The 25,516-nt window shown below is 43.5% G+C and overlaps 5 non-coding genes across 5 annotated transcripts; 1 reads left to right on the forward strand and 4 right to left on the reverse strand.

Moving 5' to 3' along the window:
- Positions 1-207: 207 nt before the first annotated feature.
- trnag-gcc (transfer RNA glycine (anticodon GCC)) lies at positions 208-278 on the reverse strand. Its single transcript has one exon. It is a non-coding gene; the product is annotated as a tRNA-Gly (tRNA).
- Positions 279-12,761: 12,483 nt separating this feature from the next.
- Positions 12,762-12,843, reverse strand: trnas-aga (transfer RNA serine (anticodon AGA)). Its single transcript has one exon. It is a non-coding gene; the product is annotated as a tRNA-Ser (tRNA).
- Positions 12,844-15,623: 2,780 nt separating this feature from the next.
- trnar-acg (transfer RNA arginine (anticodon ACG)) lies at positions 15,624-15,696 on the forward strand. Its single transcript has one exon. It is a non-coding gene; the product is annotated as a tRNA-Arg (tRNA).
- A 932-nt stretch (positions 15,697-16,628) lies between these two features.
- trnap-ugg (transfer RNA proline (anticodon UGG)) lies at positions 16,629-16,710 on the reverse strand. The gene has a single exon. It is a non-coding gene; the product is annotated as a tRNA-Pro (tRNA).
- A 2,584-nt stretch (positions 16,711-19,294) lies between these two features.
- trnan-auu (transfer RNA asparagine (anticodon AUU)) lies at positions 19,295-19,368 on the reverse strand. Its single transcript has one exon. It is a non-coding gene; the product is annotated as a tRNA-Asn (tRNA).
- Between the last annotated feature and the right edge of the window lie 6,148 nt (positions 19,369-25,516).

A 25,516-nucleotide genomic window follows, 5' to 3' on the forward strand; every position in this document is an offset into this window, starting at 1 on the left:
CTGGGGCATTGGGACCCGCACAGACCTCAGGGTGAGCGTCCCACCGCTGGCTCCATTAACACCGTTTCCAGCTGTAAGCTTTGCTTTTCCCTGTAGGTCATCCTCATCCGGGTACTGACCTGGCTCACAGCTTCTAAGCTTCAGTGGGTTTTCAGTTGCGAGTTGAAAGGGGATGCAAATGATGGAGCCGCTCGCTGCAAAAGCCACTGCATTGGCCAGGAATCGAACCCGGGCCTCCCGCGTGGCAGGCGAGAATTCTACCACTGAACCACCAATGCACGCTGCAAGGGTCTACAAAAAAGACGCTTTTTTACCACTCTGTGCTGGATGTTGGGTCCCAAGGGAACTTCTGGACGAGTGAGAATTTTCTGCTATCAAAATTTGGTTTCGGAGACTTTTGGCAGCCTACAGATGCAGCCATTCAAAATGCGCGGGCGATACCGCATTATTTTGCGGTACGCTGTACGCAGTCTACCGCAAGCTACCGGTAAATACCGCGAGTTACCGTAAATTCTCCTATAATACGACAAGCAAAATAATAGTATCCGGAATTTCCGCAAGGTGGAGCTAATAAAGCTCAACCTCTCATGTTTGAGCTGTGGCCATCAAAGTCTTTAACGAAGATATTACTAATAGTATTAATAATGAATGACCTTGGACAAGCTGTAAGTGTAAACTCAAAGTATTGCCCTGGTCAACATTCTTTTTTTCATTGACCGTCTTTGTAAAAGTAACACCACAGCATTTCGCAATCACGCATTTGTTTCCAATCATGCAAAGTACAGTAATTTTTGAGAATCGATTCACCATGCCTTTCACATGCTCATAAAAGAGATTGATTTAGGAACATAAACATATTACCGTATGAAAACTGTACTGTATACAGTATGTATATGTATATTTAATGTCTTAACTGTGCCCGTTTAAGTATTGAATATTCATATCTGATTTTACCACTGAAGGGAAATCTTAGTAGCTGAGCATAAAAAGAATAGGAGCATACTGCAACGCGTGTGAAGCCATAAACGATATTAATTTTGGAACATAAACATACAGTATATGGCTGGTCTCGGTACTTTAAAGAAAACATACACGAAACATGGTTTCATTATGACCAGAATCGGTCTTGAGATATTTTTAACTTGATTTACAGTATTTGAGAGGTATGTCTTAACACCGATACTACAGTGCTTAAGTACTGCTCACGTATATGTTTCTAGGTTTATATTATGCATTTCATACGGTCAAATTACTTTTGAGCAACTAATAAGAAGCGCGAAACGGTATGCGTTTTAGTTTCGTTTTGTGCTGGGACCCGTGGATTGATTAGAGATATCAAGTACATACAAGTCATTTTTTAAATGTTGTAGTTCGTCTTGAAAAAATGTTACGAGTACATCATCTATCAACAATTACACAGGTTCTGTTTCCATATTGCGGATTTTGGTTACGTAATATTATTTTCTAGATTTCACGTTGTGAATATATGATTTGGGCAAACAGAGCTGCAAAGAAGTACATTATGGGTTGTTGTTGTTTTTTTTGCAGTTTTATCTAGAACAAGCGATGCTTAAACCTTTGTCTGATTCTTGTGAAACTATCCACACGACAGTTACAGTACCTAGGAGTTGACTTCAGTGATGTCACTGATGGGATGTTTCTAAAAATCCATCCTCTGTAAAACGTCTTCTCTAGTTGTCCTGCATATGTATTCGCTAATGAAGCTGTGTGTTCTGAGCCTGGATCTCTACATTTCTGTATGAACCAGCTTAGAGGGCTAAAGACAGCTTGTGTTTAAATTGAGTGTAAGCCAATTTATGCTTCTAAAGTCATGGTCAGCATTTATTATTGTACTGTGCTGTAAACTTGTTCTGTGCCTAGTCACATTATTTTATAGCGTTTTTATAGTGTTATCAAATCCGGTGGCGCTGTGTGTTAGTTTCCTGACTCCCATGTCACATGGTCTGTGATTGAAACCTGTGAAACCGGTTTAATTCGTCACAGCCAGCACTCCGGCAGAGAGGGGGTTGTGCTCGTAAAGTAGAAGCAGGCGAGATTTCCAGCGAAAGACACCTCCCCCCCACCCTCATACGATTCGCATTGTAATTACACATTCTAATTGTATTACACATTGTACACATGCTTAAAAGAGAAGAGAGAAAACGCAAGCCTTCTTCAGGTGTGAGGGTCTTCTGCTCAGAATGAAACGCTAAAATGTAATGTAGGCTCTGAATGGGTTCAATTATGATTTGGGCTTGATTAAGGTCGCTGCCTTTCATCTAAAACCCTACTTGAATCCTTCTAAACTAAAAATCAGTGTTAGTGAGTTCTAAATAAAGAGGTATCCAGGTAACAGTGAAACGGGCGGACAGTCTGGGGAGATCGCCCGTTTTCCATGTAAATAGTTCCCTGGTTCCGCACCCCTTGGTGTTTCTCTCGCTCTCTCTCGGGTCACCTGATCATTAGCTCGAAAGATTTCAGTGCTTTGTGTATATTCTAATGGTAGTGGGGGCAGGGTGTGTGGGAACAGGTTTGGTTGAAATTGCATTGGAGATCTATGTTCTTCACACCTGAAACATTTTCTCTGAAAGCATTTTCTTCGCAGTTTAACCGATCTTGTTACAGCATGTTACAGTTTACTATTATTAACCATATTAATTTTAAGTGCTTAATGCCATTTTTTGACCAGGCACGAATATTCTTAAGTCCATATCTTCGCAAGGGAATCAGTGCGAATTGCAATACTAATTAAATTAAAACTACTAACTACTAACTAATACTAATTAAAACAAACCAGAAACGTGTTGTTCTGTCTAATGACATTACAAGTGGAAAGATTACAGATTTTAATCGTCTTTAATTTTGTTACGTTATACATTTTAGAAACGTTTCATCCATACAAACACCACAAAACTATTTTCGATTGTATTTCTGAATAGTATGTTACACTTAGTTCACTGTTTTAAATACATCTAATTAAGAAAGTTAGGTGTTAGCATAAACTATTAGCAATCAATAATATTAAATTTAGCACTGTAATAAGATGTTGCACTTTCCCCCGCATCTTGTAAAAATATATTTTCATTGTTCAAATATACATTAAGTCTGACTATCATATAATAAGTTAAATACAAAACTAAAGAAAAAATAGGGTTAAATATAATTCAAAATATTTTGCTAACAATGTTAACTGTTTATGAATAATAAAATGTATTAACTAAGGAGTAGGATGGCACAGTTGTTAGTATGTTTTTTGTTTTGTTTCTTTTTCATAAATACAACAGTAGTACCTGATGTCTCAGTGGCTTTCAAAATTAAATCATGCATGCAAACCTGTGAACTAGAAAGATAACTAAGATATTGTCATGGAAATATAACTATCAAGGAAGCCACAAAAGAGAGTTCTCACCTGAGTAAGGTCTTTATTTCAATATTGCAATATTGGGAGCCCTGCTGCCACTTCGCAAAGTGCAACCAGAGACTCAATTTGTTACAAGCAGTACAGGGTTTTTATAAGACGTTGCGCTGTAAAAAAGTTCAGCACTTGGTCCCTTCTAAAACTTCCCCTTTCTCTAAGAGAAAACAGATTACATCATAGAGCGAGAGAAGAAAAACTAGATTTGTTATTCAAAGCTTATCGGTTACTTTCAGCTAATTCTAATGACCCAGACAGCATATATTGTTTTGGTACATTGTCTTCTAAACTAACCTAAACAGTGTACTTTGTTGACGAACTGTTTTCTAAAATTCTGCACGCACTGTAGCACAGCAGTTACATCCTTGAAATATATTATCTAAAAGCACCAATATATTTTTTTCAAAGCTCTCTACATTTTTAAGAATCAATTTACTTATTAGATTTCCACTTCAATATCCATCCATTTATAATGGTGGCGAAGTGGTTAGCATTGCTATCTTGCAGCTGAAGAAAGATGTGAAGACGGGGGTTTGAATTTAATCCTTTCTGTAGGGGGTTTAGACTTCTAAGTCACAAGCTGGGGTTTATGGCAGGAAAGGGGGTTAACTGATAAGGATTGCAGATGCAAGCTAGGAACCCCCCTGGGTGTAATGTTAAACTGACCATTTGCCCAGAACATCGTAAACTGGCCAAATACCATGAACCCCCCTCTTTACCATCAGACCGAGTGACGTCAGAAACGGAGAAGAAAACACTATATAACCCAAAAGTTTGTAACAGTACGTTGAAGAATGCTTCGGTTTTGTTGTTTCTTGCGGGAAACAAGACTTCGGCTTTATTGTTCCTTGCATGCAATAAACTCATCTGTTTTACTTCATCTCAGGATCAAGAACCTTATTTCTTCTGTTACAACAAATTTGGCGTAGTCGGCGGATGCTCCAGAAGGCGCAGAACTTCCCATCGGCAGGAGAGATGGTCAGCGCGCACATAACTAAGAGGTAAGGACTCCTCTTTTATTTAAAAGTCCCGACTCTCTCTGACCGATTGGGAAATCTCTGCTCCCTGCGAGAATCGCCCGAGATGACGGAGTAAACGTGAGTTTCTGAATTCCTCTGGCCCGGGGAAGGCACCGGTGTATGTAATGGGTTGGTTGCTGTAAGCCCAGAATTTGGTCTGGCAGGGGTTCCGCGGTATTGTGTACAGGCGTTCGAAGCTGGTGTATGCCTTAATTGCGCGTGGAGTTTTGAACGGGTTTTGGACCCTTACCGTGAAGTTCAGGACTGGTGTGGGTCTTAATTGCACCCGGAGTTCTGAAGGTCAGAACTGGTTTGGGTCTTAATTGCACCCGGAGTTCTGAGGCTCAGAATCGGTGTGGGCCTTAATTGCGCCCGGGGTTCTAGAGCAAGTGGTGCATTAAATGCACGTAGTTCAGGACTGGTGTGGGTCTTAATTGCACCCGGAGTTCTGTGGCTCGGGATCGGTGTGGGCCTTAATTGCGCCCGGGGTTCTGGAGCTGAGTGGTGCATTAAATGCACGTATAATCCAGGATTGGTGTGGGCTTTAATTACGCCCGGGGTCCTGAGATTAGCTACGCCTTGATCGTGCACAGATTGGAGTGGCGTGGTTTCTGGCGTGGCGTGGGTTTTTTTGTTTTAAAGGAAACAGGAGTAGAAGAGATATATGCATGTATGTTTTTGGTGTTTTCCTTGTTTGTGAAATACATATACACACGCACGACACTAACATAAACACACCTCATAATAAAAGAGCAAAGCATTAAGTAGCAGGATTTAAAGGACGTTGAGACCCGAGAATCGCCCTGATTGAGCTCAGTGCGTAAGTCCACCCCGGGGCAAAAGCAGCGATGCTGGCGTTCTGGGGATGGTGAATTACTGATCAAGAAAGGGGGTTTTCGAGGTCTCGTTTCTTACCTGTGAACAGTGCGGTGTAAATCCTCTCTAAAGTCTCTGAGAGGTATTTAGATCCGGAGGTAACAGACGCCCTTGGCTGAATGAGTGCAGGAATGCACAGGTTTTTCAAGTGAAAGCATCCCCCTACTGAATGAGCTGTTACCTCACACACGACTTAAAGTAAATCTTAAAGAGACCGAACATGTGCGCTAACTGATGGTTTGAGAAAGTGGTGGAAGGGTCCGTTTAAATATCGGAAAAGTGTAAGTTGACGGAAAAGAAGGAGAAAAATATGGAAAAAGCTGAGTTTGTCAGAGGGAATTTGGGGCGAAGACGCCTGTAAAGAAAGCATATGAGTATTGATTGGCAAAAGCACAAGCATGTAGCTCCCACCCTGGTGCACGGCCGGCACCAGTAGTGGCAGATACATGACGAAAAAGAAAGAAATTGGGATGTGACTTAAAAGTGTGTTTACGGGGAAAATAAAAACCCGGAAGAAAATATACTTTACTCGCTACGAAAGAGTATAGAAAAAAAAAGCTAAAAGAGGCAGTACAGGAGAATGAGAAACTAAAGAAGGAATTAACTTCTGGTCACGCTGCACTGGTTAATGTGCTGCAGCCAGCGACTAAGTTATATCCTGCTCTCCCACAGGGGAACAAACAGGCAGGAAACGAAAATAATTGGGATCAATTCCCTCAGTGGCCATATGGAGAAGGGGGGTCTGATTGGGATAACACTTGGTATGAGTGTGATAAAGACGGATCAGGGTCTCCCCTGTTAGAGGGAGGGCGCCCGCAGATCTGTACTCTCACTCGAAGTGGGAAAGGACTTGATGTAGCAGGGGCTGGCGCCGTTGATGACAGCGCCACTCTAACACTGTCTCGCACCCCGTCGAGGGGGTCTGCAATCGCACCTACCTTCCCTGATTTCCCCCATACGATCAAATCCAAAACCGTAAGATATTGACCGGTGGGCTAAAGTACCGCACCCGAAATTAGAAATGCAGCGAACCTGGAGTGCGCTTCAGGAATTAAAAGGATTCATGTAGAAGTAAAACAAGAATACAGCACATTGTATTACGAAGAGAAAAATATATTCTCGATGTGTATGTGTGTTTTATGAATTTGTGTGCCGGCATGTATGTGTGTAACTGTGAGTTTTGGTATACTAAATGACGGTGTGAGTGTGTTTAGCCAGCGGGACTGGCTAGAGACGTAACTAAAGAGACTTGACGAAAATCAACTTAAGGAGATTGGAAAATATAAGAGCGTCTGAAACGTATAAGTACAGTACAGGTGGACGTAAAAGTAGTTAAACAGTTTTTGTATTATTATAAATTATTATAAATTGTAATTTATACAATTAGTTGCAATAGTGGAAACAATTTGGTTTTATTCGAATGTCTCGAAACCAGACATGCTGAAACGCTGTAGGTTTAGAATCGAGACTGGGGAGAATAACGTCTTGTGAGAAAATCTGTTTACCTAACGATTAGATCCTGTAAATCCCTTGTAGCCTCCCTAAGTCTGTCCCAGTCCAGTGGATAAAAATGTACTGTTAATGGAGTGTTGGTTTCTCTGTTAGGGGATACTGGAGCACTACTGTCCTGCTTGTTTCACTCCTCTGTTCAACAGTGTACTATAGAGCAATGTATAGGGGAAGATGGCAGGAGGCCACAGGAGTATTGGGACAGCAAGTTTTACTTGCCGAGTACCAGATTTTAATGGGTGGTTTTATTCCAGATCTATTGGGTTGGAATATTATGCATTACAAAGAATGACTATGCAGAACAGGGTATCACGTAGCTTCAACTGGCTGTGATCACTCAGTATGTTGATGGTATTCTGAGTGCTTCCCCTGATGAGGAAACCCACAAGTCTGAGTTGCTTCAGCTTTAGAGTGTCTAATAGAAGCAGTTATGATAAGGCCCTTTTGTGTCTAGCATTGTGAAATTTTAACAGGGCCTGGGTGCAATGTTTTTTACAGGGTGAGCACAACTCTTAACAGATCTGCTTAAGGGGGGAGTGCAGTACAAGGACAAGATTGCCTTGGTTCCCGCAGCAAAAGCCGCCTTTAATAATTTGAAACAAGTTCTCTTACAGGTGCTGAGACTGGGGTTTCCTCAGATGGATCAACCATTCCTTTGTATTATTGCAAGTTGCTGACAGAGGCCACCCAAGGAGCCCGCGAGCAGGTCCTGGAGGCGTGGGGACCACCACCTGAAGGAGGGCACAACCTCATCCCAGGAGAGTGGGTGTGGATCAGGAAATTTCCTTCACAGGTTCTCCAGCCCAGGTGGGACGGACCCTACCAGATCCTGTTGACAACCGAGTCTGCGGTTCGAGTGGAAGGAAAAGATCGCTGGATCCACGCGCCACACTGCCGACGAGCCTCATCCCCATTTACAGACTCAGAAAGAAATCATTTCTGTTTATAAGAATAATTGTTGCTGTAGGACTATGTTCCGCAGGAATTAATGATCATCTCTCCCACAAAGGAGAACATGGAATTAATTCCTTTTTAGGCCTCTCCTATCTGACAGCTAAGAAAACCAACCAAAGTGCCTGCTGGGTGTGTGCCACATTACCCAAATATGTACAGGGAGGACTTCCTATGGGAGCCATTCCTTGGCGTCTCGAGGAAGTCATAGGCATGATCATTTGGAGGGATAATTTAGGAGATTTTAATATGACAAACTATGGGGGGTTGCCATAACACGACTTTAACCTGCACAACATTACAATATCTACAGGAGCGAGGCTTAGAGCCCACGAGTTTCACAGGCTCTTACGCTCCTAAATATAACAGAAGCCATACACCACCATACCTGACTCTCAATAAGGAACGTGAGGGAAACATATGTTTTCAGCACACTAATTGGTCTGCACTTGGTTGGATGGAGTCGTTGCAACCTTACCATCGCTGCAAATATATCCACCTCTACCTTCCAAATTCCAGGATGGGATCGGCACACCCCACAATTCAGTATAAGCTTCTTGTTTTCAGAGGCATGGGGAGCGCCAAACGGAACATCTTTCATTTGTGGAAAATGAGCCTACCCATGGTTGCCAGCCCAGTGGTCTGGCTCATGTTATTTAGGATATGTGGTTCCTCATATCCGTGTTCAAATCCACAGCCCCTTCGGACCTAACCACAGACCACAAAGAAAATTGGCTGATTGGGAATATTATTTAGGTATAATATTTCCACAAGCCGGCATGAACTTTCTGAGTCGAGAGTTAATTCAAATGGCCTCGACTTTAGAAGAATTAGCAAATTCTACCTCATCTAGTCTGAAGGCTGTTAATGATGAGATGGTAGCCCTCAGAACAGTGGCCATGCAGAACCGACTAGCTTTAGATTATGTACTGGCGGCCCAAGGAGGAACTTGTGCAGTAATTGACACTGAATGCTGCACATATATTCCTGATAATTCTGAGCACGTCTCAGATCTGGCCCAACACATTTACAATGAGGGACAGAAATATCAGGACTATTATACTGAAAATTGGGGAATTGGGTCTTGGGTAAAGTCTGTGTTTGGGGCCTGGGGTGGAACCTTTTTATAGTGTGTATCTGTAGGAGTAGTATTGTTTATATGTATAATTGTAATCATCACATTCACAAAAACATGTATCACATCTTGCTATAACCGTGGAACGTACAATGACATGGCAATACATACCTGTTCGCCAAGAAAGGAAAGATCTGCCCTGACATTGTATGTATAAAAATAGGCTACACTGACGTATGCCATATTTTATAAGGGGGGAATGAAGAAAGATGTGAAGACGGGGGTTTGAATTTAATCCTTTCTGTAGGGGGTTTAGACTTCTAAGTCACAAGCTGGGGTTTATGGCAGGAAAGGGGGTTAACTGATAAGGATTGCAGATGCAAGCTAGGAACCCCCCTGGGTGTAATGTTAAACTGACCATTTGCCCAGAACATCGTAAACTGGCCAAATACCATGAACCCCCCACTTTACCATCAGACCGAGTGACGTCAGAAACGGAGAAGAAAACACTATATAACCCAAAAGTTTGTAACAGTACGTTGAACAATACTTTGGTTTTGTTGTTTCTTGCGGGAAACAAGACTTCGGCTTTATTGTTCCTTGCATGCAATAAACTCATCTGTTTTACTTCATCTCAGGATCAAGAACCTTATTTCTTCTGTTACAACACAGCACTGGGGTCCTAGGTTCAATTCCTGCCATCCTGTGTGTGAGGGGTTTACATGTTCTCTCTGGGTTAGATGGTTTTTCTCCATATGTGTGATATGACTCCCTCTCGCACTCCAAAACATACTGGTAAGTTAATTGGTTTATGGGAAAACTGGCCCTGGCGTGTGTGTGTTTGTGTCTGTCTGTCCTGTGATGGACTGGCGCTATGTCCAGGGTGTATTCTGCCTTGTGTCCTTTGCTTACTGGGATAGGCTCCAAATCCTCTGTACTGGATAAAGAGATTAGAAATGGATGGAAGTAAAGGCACTGTGTGGATGGAACTATACACAGTGTTAGAAACCCACGATGAAATGGCAGCATCTCACTGAGAATAAAATATTTTATAGTGCTGGCTTAAGGAAACCTTTCCACCTTTCCACCTCTCTTGCACATCAGTATCCATACCTAGTTATTTAAACAAATTGCCTCTAATTATAAACATCTTAATATGCTGGCTCTGTGGATCCGCATCAGCTATGTTTGCCCATTCCTTCAATTCATGTACATCCAACACACAGTTCAATGCCAGCAACTACACATAATCTAAAATACAATCCTTATTTCAGTATCTATGTAAACATATAGTCTGTTAACTTCATCATCTTCATCAAAAGTATGCCTAACCCCATTAGGAAGTGTTCTTGTTATAAGTGTATTCCTCAGCTTTCCCCAAATTATCTTCTTCTTGCCAACATCTCTAGTCTTTTATCCTGCAATAACTCAGCCAACACTTAAATCTCCAAAAGCTGCTTGTGTTAATTTCTTTAAATCACAAATATCATGTGTAAATACTGGCCATGTAATACTCTGCATTGTGGAATAATAGTTTATTTTAAAGGGAACTAGAGAAATCAAGAAAGGCTTTTTTTCTAGAATTAATAAATGCACATCCTGTTCACTGGGGAAATTAAATCCACACTGAGCAATCTTCAATATGTTCAGAATATGACGGCAAGAATCCTATCAGGGATGCATTACACCTGTTTTCAAGTCCTTGCACTGGTTACCTATCAGATTTCGAGTCAACTTCAAAATCCTTATCCTCCTTATATACTGTCCTACAACTGTTATTATTGATCACCGAATTATTGTACTTGACATGACTTCATTCAGCCTTTCCTGAACGTCTATGACAGGCAGAGAGAGTGCTGTTTCTGGTGCGATCTTTTGCAGCTGACATTTCACTGTTTTAAACGAACAAGAAATTAGATTGCTCATAAATCAGTTATTCTATATAAACACAGCGTAATTGCCCTCCGAAAATCCTCTTTTTCTTGTTCGTTTTAGAGACCTCGATCGAAACTGATTTTAGATGTCAGAAAGGATTTATTTTCTCTGTATTTCCTACATTGCTTTGTCGAGATTTTAACTTTATATCTAACTTTATATCTAGGCTCAGATTTCAACTATAAATCGTACAGTAATTAATAGCAGTAAATACTGATGTTTTGCGCCCTCTTACCACAAAAATATATGTTTTGTAGCTAGGATTAACTTTATTTCGTACTGGTAGCTACTCCGATTTAGACACCGAACAGTTAAAGATGGCGGCAAATCAGACACCCAGAGGGGGGAGAGGGGGGGCGTCTTCTCGCCTCCATAACTAAAATGCCAAATAGGAGTGGCTTAAGCGACATACACAGTCGTGTAACTGACAGATTGAGGTAGCCTATCGTGTAAATTTCGCTTTGTTGCTGATAGGTTAAGCTTTCGAAACTCTGCCCCAAAGTCATGTGACTGATTTTTCGCCCTGTTTCGTTGGTTAAACGCAATGATCACAAGCACCACCATGGTAACTCGGATGTGTAGTTTTTAATTCCGTTTGAATTATAACTGTACGTACTGTCTTCATATTTGGCCAGGGCTTTAAAGAGAAGGCGCGCCAAAAAATTTCGGTGCCGTCGTCTCCGCTTTAAAGGTACCCCCGTGCTGGAAGAATTTGACCTCGGAACGTTTGCCCAGCGTAGTTATAGTGGACATAAAAACAAGAGTTCGCTGGCATTATATCCTAGAAGACACAGACCGGCACCAGACCGGTAAATGCTTGATGAACTAGGGATTGGACAGTTTCCAAGTGCTTGTACAATCGATGGAAATGTTCAAATAAATGTGCAAAAGAAATAAAATAATCATTTATTTCTTTATCATATTGGCTAGCTAATGTCCTCTCTTTGCTAGTTAGTGGCTGTGTTTCTGCGTTGGGTAGCAACGGGTGACTGTTCTCAGGCGGAAGATGTAAACAGCTTAATTTTCATGTTAAATAATTTTTAAAAATTAAAATTCATTCTATACAGCAATCACATATTTGGGTACTGTTTCATAAAACTTTCATGCTTAAAATGTTTAGGGAGAAATGGAAGACTGGTGTGTATTTTTTCTTTAAACTATCAAGACCAGCCATACACAGTACAGTTTATGTACATACAGTAATGTTTATGTTCCTAAATTAATATCGTTTATGACCTTCAGATGCGTTATGCTCCTCTTCTTTTTATGCTCAGCTACTAAAATTTCCCTTTAGTGGTAAAATTCCATATAAATATTCAAAACTAAGCGGATTGAAATGTTCACAGTAAAGACATTAGTAAAGGTGCACAGTAAAGGCACCACGAGTGCCCCTGTCGGTCATTTTGACCAGCCAATCACTTACCGCGGTGCCCTACGGTGCCCTGCGGGTTGGTTACTGTACTACGGGTTTTTACCGCTCATTTTGAATGGCTGCATCTGTAGGTTGTCTCTCGCAGTGTTCAGGAATTGCATTCCGAAACTGAGTCAGATCAAAAGTTGTAAGAAAAGCACCTATGGTGTCGGTTCTAACAGCTTTATTGATTCGATGTTAAAGGCCGGAAATGGGGCACAAGACACGCGACCGCAAAAAGCGTCGCCATCTGCTTCCAGCTGCAAAATGCCGTTTGCGGACGCTGAAGCATTTGAACTTGAACTTTATTGCCATATGTAACCGGTACTGGTACAATGGAATTCTTACTTACAGAAGGTCTCTCGATTGTAAAACAAGTGTAAAAAACAAGACAAAGTGCAAACAGTGCATCAAGACAATGTACAAACAATAGACAATGTGCAAGTAAACATGTAGACATTTCTTTCCAAGGCAGCGGGTACAAGCGATCTCGCGTTTTAAAACCACCAGGAAAAGAAGAAAGGCACTTTTCCTTGCTTGCGCCAGCACCCAACGATGTGAGGAGGACACCGTAGTCGGCAGGATTCGAACCTGCGCGGGGAAACCCCAATGGATTTCTAGTCCATCGCCTTAACCACTCGGCCACAACTACAGCGAGCACCACCGTTGCTGCGTTCTTGCTACAATCTCACATGGATCGCGAGGCGCCGGCGGAAACATTTTTCAAAGTCAGTCTCCATTAAAAAAAAAACCTTTCCAAAATACAAGCCATGCAGACAGACACGCCTCAGAGGACTTAAGGGTGGCTTCATGTGGGAATGATAAAGCCTCCCCGTCCGGACAGGAAAATGGCACTTTGTTAGACACAAAGAAACAATCAACAACAGACAAATGTCCACAAGCATTTAAGAAGCCGCACCATGTTCTTGCTACAATCACACACGGATCGCGAGACGCCGGCGGAAATCTTTTTCAAAGTCGTTCTCCGTTAAAAAAAAAAAACCTTTCCAAAATACAAACCTTGCAGACAGACACGCCTCAGAGGACTTAAGGGTTGCTTCATGTGGGAATGATAAAGCCTCCCCGTCCGGACAGGAAAATGGCACTTTGTTAGACACAAAGAAACAATCAACAACAGACAAATGTCCACAAGCATTTAAGAAGCCGCACCATGTTCTTGCTACAATCACACACGGATCGCGAGACGCCGGCGGAAATCTTTTTCAAAGTCGTTCTCCGTTAAAAAAAAAAACCTTTCCAAAATACAAACCTTGCAGACAGACACGCCTCAGAGGACTTAAGGGTTGCTTCATGTGGGAATGATAAAGTCTCCCCGTCCGGACAGGAAAATGGCACTTTGTTAGACACAAAAAAACAATCAACAACAGACAAATGTCTACAAGCATTTTAGAAGCCGCACTTGAAATAGCTCTTATATTCGTGTTAGACGCAGGAATCGCCTTTTTATTGACGTTCTTACGAACACCATGGAAAGCAAAATAAAGCAAAGCAGAGCAGAACAAAACGAACAAAATAAAACCCTCACGTCCTGCACTTGAATATAATGCCGTTACGTGCCGAAGCGGTATTGGACGTCATCCTAGCACTGCAACCCGGGGCGTACGGTATATGGGAACGAGCACACGTCACGAATCGTCTCTAATCACTCCCTGCACTGTAAGGCGCCTTGAAGCGTGCACCCTCAACATTCATCTTTGCGCATCTGTGAAAGGTAAACTCTTGAGCAAACTCTGAACCAGACGCTCAAACTCCAGCTAGGATTAGGGGTCGCATTCCCATGCTACTTGAACACTTTGTTCAAACCAGGCTGTCCGGACATGAGTTGGCGCGCTCCAGATTTTCTTTTTCTTTTTTTTCCCTCGTACTCGAGGGTCATTTTCCTGTTCCACATGCAATTTCAACATCTTCCTTGGGAGATGTCAAGCCAGCAAGCCACTGCTGTGCTTCAGTGGCCGGTGTGGAGTTCAGTGGCCCTGTTGTACACGGAAAGCACATTGAGCTCCTTGGACATGAAAAGTTCCAGTTAAAAGCCATTTGTCATCCTTTCTCTTGGTGTCGATGTTGCTATTGTATGTAAAGGTGGCAACTTGCTCAGCGAGCAGGCGGAGCGCACAGCGAATGCAGATGTGTCTGAGTTGTGTGTCCAAGTGGCTGCAAAAGGACAGAGCTCCTGGCGCGCTATGGCTTAGTTGGTTAAAGCGCCTGCCTAGTAAACAGGAGATCCCGGGTCCGAATCCCAGCGGTTCCTTTTTTTGTTCTGTCTTCTCGAACAGGACTGGTCATTATGGACAACCGCCTACGGCTAGACTTAATTAAATGCAAGTATTCATTTCCTGTCTTGAACGACTTGTTTTTCTTAGAATGCAACTTGCAAAACATGAAATGCAAACCTTGCTAATCAGCGCTCGCGGCTGGAAAACAAAAAAGAAGTCAGCAATGTTTTTTCTTTAACCTTAACCCTGCTAATGGAGAAGAGTTAAACGACCGAGTCTACGCAGCTTAAATGGTCCGCACGTCGGGTTCTTAGCTGAAAGGGTGGTAAATCAGGCTCACCCAGTCCTTAATCTTTTAAAGAGGATAAAAAATTGAACCTAGTCGCCACATCACATACATCCTGTTCAATGATAAGAAGGTGACATCTGTCCTCGCTCCAGAGTAAATCACACGTTGAGGGCATTTTTTTTCCACTTTACCGTGAGTCGGGCTCGGCTGCACACAGGCGAGAGCAGAGCAATGAGGTCACGGGGACAGGGGAGTCACACGCTGGCGGTTTGAACACGCGGAAGATCACTGAGGGATCTACAGTATATGGACCCTCTGTGCGCCACCCGTCCAAACTCTGGACTCTGAATCCTGCCATCCGAGTTTAGATCTCGGCGGAACCTGAGCCGCAGTTCCTTCTTAAAACGTAATCTGGTGAGCATTTCTAGAATCGTACTTGTATAGATGCAGCCTTTAATGTGTTGCTAGGTTAAAATTGATGACTTCTTGAACTTCAGTAGGCAATTGCCCTCTTGATTTCGGATTTAATTGCTTTACTACAGGGGTGCTTTTATGATGACAGAGTCATGTTCAGGTACTTTGCTGGATGGAGGAAGCTCATTTCGGACTCTGTGATCTGCTCACCTGGAAAGGTCTGCTGTACTACTACAAGAGAGAAGTAGAGTCTGGAAGAAGGGACAATTTTATGATGCTTTGGAAGAAAGTGTTTTTTTTTTCTTTGAAATCGAAATGAATCAGAATATCAGTGCAAAGGACAAACTCTTGGTTTGGTTTAAAGAGATATGGTTTTAAACAGACACAATGTAGAAAACAGGTGTTTCTCACTTTTGGAAAAGAATGGACCGGGGGTAATGTTTTACTAGTTGCAGTGCTGAGCTCACTGGGTTGCAGTCGTGCAGTGTGACACCAGGGCCAGTGGCGCAATGGATAACGCGTCTGACTACGGATCAGGAGATTGTAGGTTCGACTCCTGCCTGGCTCGGGTCACTTTTAAACGCATCAGGCTACTCCCTAAGTAGCCTGTGCTACTTACTGTATGTGGGTGTAATCGTACCCACTATGAGATTTCCTTCATGTAAATGAACTGCACCTGGGCTCAGTACGGTGCTGAGAGCCCAGCGCTGCTGTTCTAATTAGCACGCACTGCATCGGCTATGAACCCGAACATTTCAATTATTCCGATCAGTAAGTCAACACGTAGTCCACATGAAAGGTAGAAATATTCTCGTCTGTCTCTTGTTTGTATATAACTGAATGTCCCTGACAATGTACTGTCAGTTTTAATTGAAGAACGGCATTTGTGTTCAAATATAGCAGACAAGTTTACGTAACTGCTCATGCGACACTCAGTTGTAATTAGTCAAGAAATAAAGTCGAACAACAGCTGAGGGTTTGAATGTGAACGTATCAGATTGCAGCACCTTTTACTTCCATTGACAAATGATAGAGATTCGAAGAGAGATCCTTCAGACCGGCAAGCAAACCCACGGCTTTTTCGGTTTTCTATCTAGGCAACGTTGGTGTCTGCAATAGCATAAATGAAAGCACGATGCAATTTCTGTGGCTACATTTGTTGCACTTCATGCACAGTAAGAGTGTTTCTAACACCAAATAAAAACTCAACAATTAGCGATCACGCCTTCTCCTCAGTTAACCCACTGAAACCCTCGCTGATAAGAGTTCTTTACTGCGTGCTTTACGAGCACCTATCGTGTCGGTTCTTTGAGCTTAATTGATCCGGTTTTCAAAGGCATAAGTAGAGCACCAGACGTGCGAACGCAAAATGTGTGGTTATCTGAAGAATTGATTTCCATGGCAGCGGGTCCAAGCGATTTAGCGTTTTTATAGTACCAGAAAAGGAGAAGCGGCACTTTGCCTCTGCCGCGCAGGCACACTACAACGTGCGGCAGACGCCGTAGACGGCAGGATTTGAACCTGCGCGGGGAGTCCCCACCAAATTCCAAGTCCATCACCTTAACCACTCGGCCACGACTACAGCGAGCTTGCACTGCCGCATTCCTCCTATAATCTAACACGAGTGCGAGGTGGCTGGGGAAACCTTTTCAGAGTCGCTCCCCGTTAAAAAAAAATACCTTTGACAAAATACGTGCCGGCAGACAGACACGCCTCCGAGGGTTTAAGGGTGGCTTCACGTTCAAAGGATAAAGTCTCCCCGTCCTGATGTCAAAATGCAACTTTGGCAGACAGAAAAAACATCAACAAACCACAAATGTGGACAAGGATTTTACAAGCTGCACCACACTGCACTTTGAAAAGCATTTAAATTAGTGTTAGACGCAGGAATTGCCTTTGGTTTACGCTCTTACGAAAGCCCTCAGCTCCTGCAGTTGAATATAATGCCGTTACGTGTCGAAGCAGTAACGTACGTCATCCTACCACTGCAGCACGGGGAATATAGGGAAACGAGCACACACTACGAATCGTCTCAATCACTCCCTAGAGTTGTAAGGCGCATTGAAGGGTGCACCGCCATCATTAATCATTGCGCCTCTGTGAAAGGAAAGCTCTTGAGCAGTCTTTGAAACAGCTCGGATGAAACACTTGATTGCTTCCATGTGCATCTGGAGTTCATTTCTTATTTTCACTTCACGCCGCCCAAAGCATTTCTAAAACAGGAGATTCGCGTTTGGGAATGCGCCCTGCCCTACAAATAAAACAGGTCTACGGGTCTGAAACCTGCTCCACAGAAAACAGTTTTGTTGCGCTTTTGATCAAAGGGAGATTCGTTGTTCTTACTTTTTGATGACATAACACCCAAAGGGGCTTCTTTGGAGTTGGATTCCAACCAGCATCCTAAAGTTTATTGGCGGTATCCTTTACAGTTCTCTGTTCGGTCGACAAGGGACTGAAGTGGGCAGCTTTCCTCACACATACAGTGCAATGTACTGTAGTGTTCCCGTTCACTGAATTCGCAGTTCTGCATCAGACCTCTAACTCGTTTCCTTAGTCTTGGTCAGCTTGAATTTAAGCCACGAACCATCCTTCTACTGTATAAACGTCTAGAGGAATCACAAACTATTTGAGAGGCCATCATCCCAGGGGGAACTGACAAAGTCTATCTCTAAACACCTAGCGCAGTCTCTCGAGAGACTGTCAAAAAACGCTTTCGCCGTTTGTGTTGCAAGTAAGTGAAAACGCGGTCTCAACCCAGAGCCACTTGGCAGCAGCAGCACTTAACTACTGTTATTGTCACTGCTTGATACCAACATTAGCCTACTATACCATGTTCAGCCACCGCTGGAAAACGTACTGCTTTAGTACCACACGTGTCAGACATGGAGAGCAACAAGTGTGTGATTTGAACCCATGCATGCAGAGCACAATGTATTAGTAGTCCATCGCCTTAACCACTCAGCCACGACTACAGCAAACGCTGTTATTGCTGCATTCTTGCTACAATCTCACATGGATCGCGAGGCGCCGGCGGAAACCTTTTTCAAAGTCGTTCTCCATTAAAAAAAAAAACCTTTCCAAAATACAAGCCTTGCAGACAGACATGCCTCAGAGGACTTAAGGGTGGCTTCATGTGGGAATGATAAAGTCTCCCCGTCCGGACAGGAAAATGGCACTTTGTTAGACACAAAAAAACAATCAACAACAGACAAATGTCTACAAGCATTTTAGAAGCCGCACTTGAAATAGCTCTTACATTCGTGTTAGACGCAGGAATCGCCTTTTTATTGACGCTCTTACGAACGCCATGGAAAGCAAAACAAAGCAAAGCAGAGCAGAACAAAACGAACAACATAAAACCCTCACGTCCTGCACTTGAATATAATGCCGTTACGTGCCAAAGCGGTATTGGACGTCATCCTAGCACTGCAACCCGGGGCGTACTGTATATGGGTCGAGCACACATCACGAATCGTCTCTAATCACTCCCTGCACTGTAAGGCGCCTTGAAGCGTGCACCCTCAACATTCATCTTTGCGCATCTGTGAAAGGTTAACTCTTGAGCAAACTCTGAACCAGACGCTCAAACTCCAGCTAGGATTAGGAGTCGCATTCCCATGCTACTTGAACACTTTGTTTACGCTCAGTGCTGGATTTTGGGAACTTTAGGACGAGTGGGACTTTTCTCCTATCTGTCAATTCGTTTTGTTTTGGAGACTCTTTTCTGTCTGTGTTGTATAGTGCAGCGTGAAGAAAACGTTTTCGAAAACTGTGCCGGCTCAAAAGTTGTAAGAAATCCTCTCCAGCTCTTTTAAGTCTCTTCAGTTTTGTCATTTAAAGTGAAACTAGATGTATAACTGGAGCCTCACTTATGCAAATGGTGAGGCTCCAGTTCGACATCTAGTTTCACTTTATATGACAGAAGTACATCAGACTGCACCGGACTGGGGGATCACTTCCGGTTATTTTTACCATCTTAAGCATTTGAAATCCTCCCCTAGGCAATTGTGACACTTCATCTTGGCTCCACCTAGGACACTCTTCAATCACTTCTCTCTTCTCCCGCAACACTCTCGTCTGTCGGCAGTATGTGGCATCTTTGCATTACCACCAATCTCACCACGGCAAGCAAGCAACGGGTTTTGGCAAGACAGGAGGAGACTGCCTGGCCCGAACGGGGATTGAACCCACAACCTTGGCGTTAATAGCACCACGCTGTAACCAACTGAGCTAACAGGCCTCGTGCCCGCTGTCCTCTCTGTGCTGCAAAAAATGGAATTCAGGGAAGTTTCTTTTGTCCTTCTTTGAATAGAAAGCCCTGCGATTCAGTGTACGGGCTTTCTCGTGCTGTTTAATGGTTCTTGTAACCCAAATCCTACACTGGCCTGAAGTGCCCCCCCATTTCACAGCATTTTTCAGCTGATTTCAAATGTACCTAAAGGAGAAGCATTATTGAAGACCATCAATTACCAAGAGCTTTTGTCAAAGGTTTTGGTGGTCACTTTTAATGACCACAGAAAGCTATGACCTCGGTTTTACATCTAATCCAAAAGACAGCGCCTTTTTACCACACAGTGTCTCCGTCACTATACTGGGGCATTGGGACCCGCACAGACCTCAGGGTGAGCACCCCACCGCTGGCTCCATTAACACCGCTTCAAGCTGTAAGCTTTGCTTTTCCCTGTAGGTCACCCTCATCCGGGTACTGACCTGGCTCACAGCTTCTAAGCTTCAGTGGGTTTTCAGTTGCGAGTTGAAAGGGGATGCAAGTTATGGAGCCGCTCGCTGCAAAAGCCACTGCATTGGCCAGGAATCGAACCTGGGCCTCCCACGTGGCAGGCAAGAATTCTACCACTGAACCACCAATGCACGCTGCAAGCGTCTACAAAAAAGACGCTTTTTTACCACTCTGAGCTGGATGTTGGGTCCCAAGGGAACTTCTGGACGAGTGAGAATTTTCTGCTATCAAAATTTGGTTTCGGAGACTTTTGGCAGCCTACAGATGCAGCCATTCAAAATGCGTGGGCGATACCGCATTATTTTGCGGTACGCTGTACGCAGTCTACCGCAAGCTACCGGTAAATACCGCGAGTTACCGTAAATTCTCCTATAATACGACAAGCAAAATAATAGTATCCGGAATTTCCGCAAGGTGGAGCTAATAAAGCTCAACCTCTCATGTTTGAGCTGTGGCCATCAAAGTCTTTAACGAAGATATTACTAATAGTATTAATAATGAATGACCTTGGACAAGCTGTAAGTGTAAACTCAAAGTATTGCCCTGGTCAACATTCTTTTTTTCATTGACCGTCTTTGTAAAAGTAACACCACAGCATTTCGCAATCACGCATTTGTTTCCAATCATGCAAAGTACAGTAATTTTTGAGAATCGATTCACCATGCCTTTCACATGCTCATAAAAGAGATTGATTTATGAACATAAACATATTACCGTATGAAAACTGTACTGTATACAGTATGTATATGTATATTTAATGTCTTAACTGTGCCCGTTTAAGTATTGAATATTCATATCTGATTTTACCACTGAAGGGAAATCTTAGTAGCTGAGCATAAAAAGAATAGGAGCATACTGCAACGCGTGTGAAGGCCATAAACGATATTAATTTTGGAACATAAACATACAGTATATGGCTGGTCTCGGTACTTTAAAGAAAACATACACGAAACATGGTTTCATTATGACCAGAATCGGTCTTGAGATATTTTTAACTTGATTTACAGTATTTGAGAGGTATGTCTTAACACCGATACTACAGTGCTTAAGTACTGCTCACGTATATGTTTCTAGGTTTATATTATGCATTTCATACGGTCAAATTACTTTTGAGCAACTAATAAGAAGCGCGAAACGGTATGCGTTTTAGTTTCGTTTTGTGCTGGGACCCGTGGATTGATTAGAGATATCAAGTACATACAAGTCATTTTTTAAATGTTGTAGTTCGTCTTGAAAAAATGTTACGAGTACATCATCTATCAACAATTACACAGGTTCTGTTTCCATATTGCGGATTTTGGTTACGTAATATTATTTTCTAGATTTCACGTTGTGAATATATGATTTGGGCAAACAGAGCCGCAAAGAAGTACATTATGGGTTGTTGTTGTTTTTTTTGCAGTTTTATCTAGAACAAGCGATGCTTAAACCTTTGTCTGATTCTTGTGAAACTATCCACATGACAGTTACAGGACCTAGGAGTTGACTTCAGTGATGTCACTGATGGGATGTTTCTAAAAATCCATCCTCTGTAAAACGTCTTCTCTAGTTGTCCTGCATATGTATTCGCTAATGAAGCTGTGTGTTCTGAGCCTGGATCTCTACATTTCTGTATGAACCAGCTTAGAGGGCTAAAGACAGCTTGTGTTTAAATTGAGTGTAAGGCAATTTATGCTTCTAAAGTCATGGTCAGCATTTATTATTGTACTGTGCTGTAAACTTGTTCTGTGCCTAGTCACATTATTTTATAGCGTTTTTATAGTGTTATCAAATCCGGTGGCGCTGTGTGTTAGTTTCCTGACTCCCATGTCACATGGTCTGTGATTGAAACCTGTGAAACCGGTTTAATTCGTCACAGCCAGCACTCTGGCAGAGAGGGGGTTGTACTCGTAAAGTAGAAGCAGGCGAGATTTCCAGCGAAAGACACCTCCCCCCCACCCTCATACGATTCAAATTGTTGTAATGTTTCATAGCCGTTCAGGGACGCCAAATATGTAACGTTGTGGCTCTCTGAAGGCACTAGTTCTGTAGGGTTTGGGCATTTACTGAGACAATTATTAATTGTAGCAGTAAATCACAAAGTTGATTCTTTTGATGGCTTTAGAATCCAACCATGCGATATAACTCAAACAACGCACACGCACAGGTACTAATACACGAGGATACATTTATTAATACATAGAATATGCATGTAAACCTAACAGATCTTATCGAGAGGGTTATCAGAATACAAAAGGTATATATTCAATCAGTTACAAAGAGTTACATATATCAAGAGGACATACGTTCAGTATATCATTCATTAAGACCGTTTCGTAAAGTGAACTTGGTTACAACTTCTACATTAGATACCCAAAACAAGTACATAACTCTTAGGAATTAAATTGATATCAACTGGTTGGGATAACAATTGAATTCTCGAGCTGTAATGCATTGAAGTTGAATACTCATCCAATTTCTGGGGATTCAGATCTCCTGCGGGCACAAAGAAACAGTTGCAGGCTGTTGCTGTCCAATCCGCGCTGTCTGGCTCGGTGCCAGGTTGTGCTGTGCGGCTCGCGACGGTGCGCTGCTGATGCTCACTGACCGGCTAGTTAGTGTTGGTTTTAACTAGCAAAGTTTGTGCACAGGAGAAAAGATGACTGTGGGTCCCAGCAAGTCAGGAAGAGGACCGGTTCGCTCCTGACGAAGAGCTAGTTCTGAATAGTGATTCAGCTGTCCACAGTTCTGACCTGTTCACGAGGCCTGCTGCTGGTTACTCTCTGGCAACCTCCACTCTAGACTCTTAGAACAAAGGAAAGTTCTGGCACTCGGACACACTGGCCGTTCCGTGGTTGTCCGGGCTGAGTCTCAGGATGGTCAGGAGGCGCGCTGCGAGAATGTCCTGCCCTTGGGAGCCTTCTGCTCCTGGGCCGTCCTGCCCTGGAATTCTCCTTTGAATTCCCTTTAGAACAGTCCACAGAATCCTCTCCAGAATCTTACTGAATCTTACTGAATCTCCCCTTCTGAATCTCCAGGCCTGTGTTGCCTGTTTTTACCTGGAGGAACTTCAGCTCGTTGATTGGCTGAAAGTTCCATGGGCATCAGAGTCCCACGTGGGTTACTCAGCCCTACCAGTCCCTGATTGGTTGATCAAAGTGAGATATGAGTCACTTACTCCTGACACTTAGTAATGCAGTCCAGATGTCCAACTGGCACTCCCTAGACAGATAGGCGCCAATGGATGACCATTGATCATGATAGCCAGACTTAGCTAAGTGCATCCCCCTTTGGGAGCTGTCCTAGGAAACCTTAAATCACCCTGCACTAATGGTCTCTCTGTGGCTGCACCACAGAGATGAACAGAGAAATGGGGCCTCATTTGGGAAGCTCAGAAACACTTAATTCTGCCTTATTATTAAGCCTCGCCGCTACATATCCCCCCTTTTTGAAGGTCACGAGGTCCTGAGGCATTGTTGCCTTCAAAACAAAACAGAGTTAAGTGATGTCCCTTGCCATTAGAACATTAATCTTAAATGTCCACATTACTCCTCGAGAATTCATACCAGAACCAGCATTGGATACAAACAGGATGAATAACATCTGGAGTATGTATAAACACGGTAGGAGACATTATCTAAGTCTAGGAATTACACATCAGGAAGCTCACTGTCAATATCTGATACCTCTGTAGTAGATATTTGGGGAGAAGTCACTTCCTTTCTTTTGACATGCTACCTTTGACTCATTCATGCTACCCAGAGTACATCTTGATGTAAGAGTACAGCTTTCAGAGTACACTGTCAGTCATTATCCAGCTTCCCAGCAGCAGTGTTACAATAACACCGGTTCCTGTTCCCAGCCCCCCTGATGAACCACAACACCTGTGTTGGGCACCTGCCAGGGTGGTTTGGAGGTTTGTTCCATTAAAGCAAACTCAACTACCTGTACCTCTTCAGGGCCTACTGTTTCTTGGATTTCTATCCAATTCAATAGTGTGGCACCTGAAGGTATCCATGACCTCAAGTATGGTCTTATGTTGTCTGGTTCCAGACAGTACAGTGTTAAGTCACCAAGCTGTACTATGGCCTCCTCGGGAACTTACAGGAAACTGTTTGGTTAGGTAGCTGCTTTGTGGTAGCTGTATCATACCTGTCACAAGTCATAGTGTCAGTTAAATGTGGTGTGCTGACCAGCCATTTACTTCCCACCTGCTCTTCATGGGGTTCATTAACCTCCCTCTGCTCGTTAGTAGCTTTACACCCTTCATTGGTGAATCGTTTAGACACAGCCAATGGATAGCTTTGGTAGCCATACCCATCTCAAGATTTGGAACCAAATTCAATCTTGGATTGCCTTCTGGGTGAGCTATGAGCGATGGGGTTAATGTCACATACTCCTCTACTGAGAAGAGTGGAATCAAGTGGGTTGGGATTTTGTGCCGTGGTTAGACTGGCTACAGTGGCACCAAGCTCCCTTAACAGGTCTTGTGTCAACATTCTGGCCTGTTGCACACAAGCATAAACCCACTGTATAACACCAACAATCATGTCCACTGGTTGGGGAATAAGGTTTAACCCTGTTGCATAGGAAGTTGCCTGTAGGATTTTCCCTAAGCTTTCCAACTTTTGCTGCTGTTGATACAGTCTGTCACTACCTTCTGGCATCTCTGACACCTGCCTTCTTGGGGCAGTCAGGGTGAGAGTGCCAGTAGCACACAAACCTACCAGAAAAAGCAAACGTGCAACAGTGGCGGCAGCAATCAGTCCTCCCAAAAGTCTTTTCGGGTGGCTGACCCCAGTCATCTCCTTCTGAGTGACTGTTGTCTTTCTAAGCTGGCGCAGCATGTACATGGTGTCTTTCTCAGTATGCCATGTGGCATCTTGGGCACCAACATCCTGGAAATCTGGGGAGATCTGACGCAGCGGCTGATGCTGCTCCTCCATTTCCAGGGCATCTGCTTTTTCGATTTGTTCATGCCTGTGCTCTAGGAAACCTGCAGGGGGCGGTGCAGCGGTGGAGCATGCCTGACCCTTGGCTGAGTGGTCATCTGGAGCACCTGAGTGATCTGGGATTGTTACCCCATTCTCACTGTTCAGGTCCACCCTGCACACTTCCTGATTGAGGAATCCCTCTATCGGCATGTTTACAATCGTTCGCTGGGCGTGGGTGTAGGACACCTGCTCGCTCCCCCCTTCCCTCGCTAGGGGTTCAGGGAGCTGCCCCAGCACTGGGATAGCTAGTTCATTGTCTTTGAACTTACTATCACCCACCAGGCCCATGTCAGTGCAGGCGGGGATTCTGACACCCCTCTTTGCGATGTCCTGCACTGGCAGGCGGGTGACTTGACCATCCAGCTCCAGTCTGGCTGAACCACTGTTGGTCAGACTCAGACTGACAGACTGAGCTGGTGGCTGTAAGAAAACCGGCTCGGCTTTCATTCCCTGTCCCTTCTGGGGGACTGGGTGTGTTGGCAACCCTGCCGTTGAGGCAGGAACAATCAGGTCAGTCTCACTCACTACCTGGAAGTTGTGAGAAATAATGTTACCTGACTGCAGGTTCCCTGGGTCACAGCAGAGGGAATCGGCATCTGGGATCAGGTGTGTCCACAGCGCAGTAGTCTCAGCGTCCAGCTGGACCTCCTGTCTAACCTGTGAATGTTGCACCAGGG

Source organism: Atractosteus spatula, assembly GCF_055471065.1.
Source record: "Atractosteus spatula isolate fAtrSpa1 chromosome 16 unlocalized genomic scaffold, fAtrSpa1.hap1 SUPER_16_unloc_1, whole genome shotgun sequence".
Lineage (NCBI taxonomy): Eukaryota > Metazoa > Chordata > Actinopteri > Semionotiformes > Lepisosteidae > Atractosteus > Atractosteus spatula.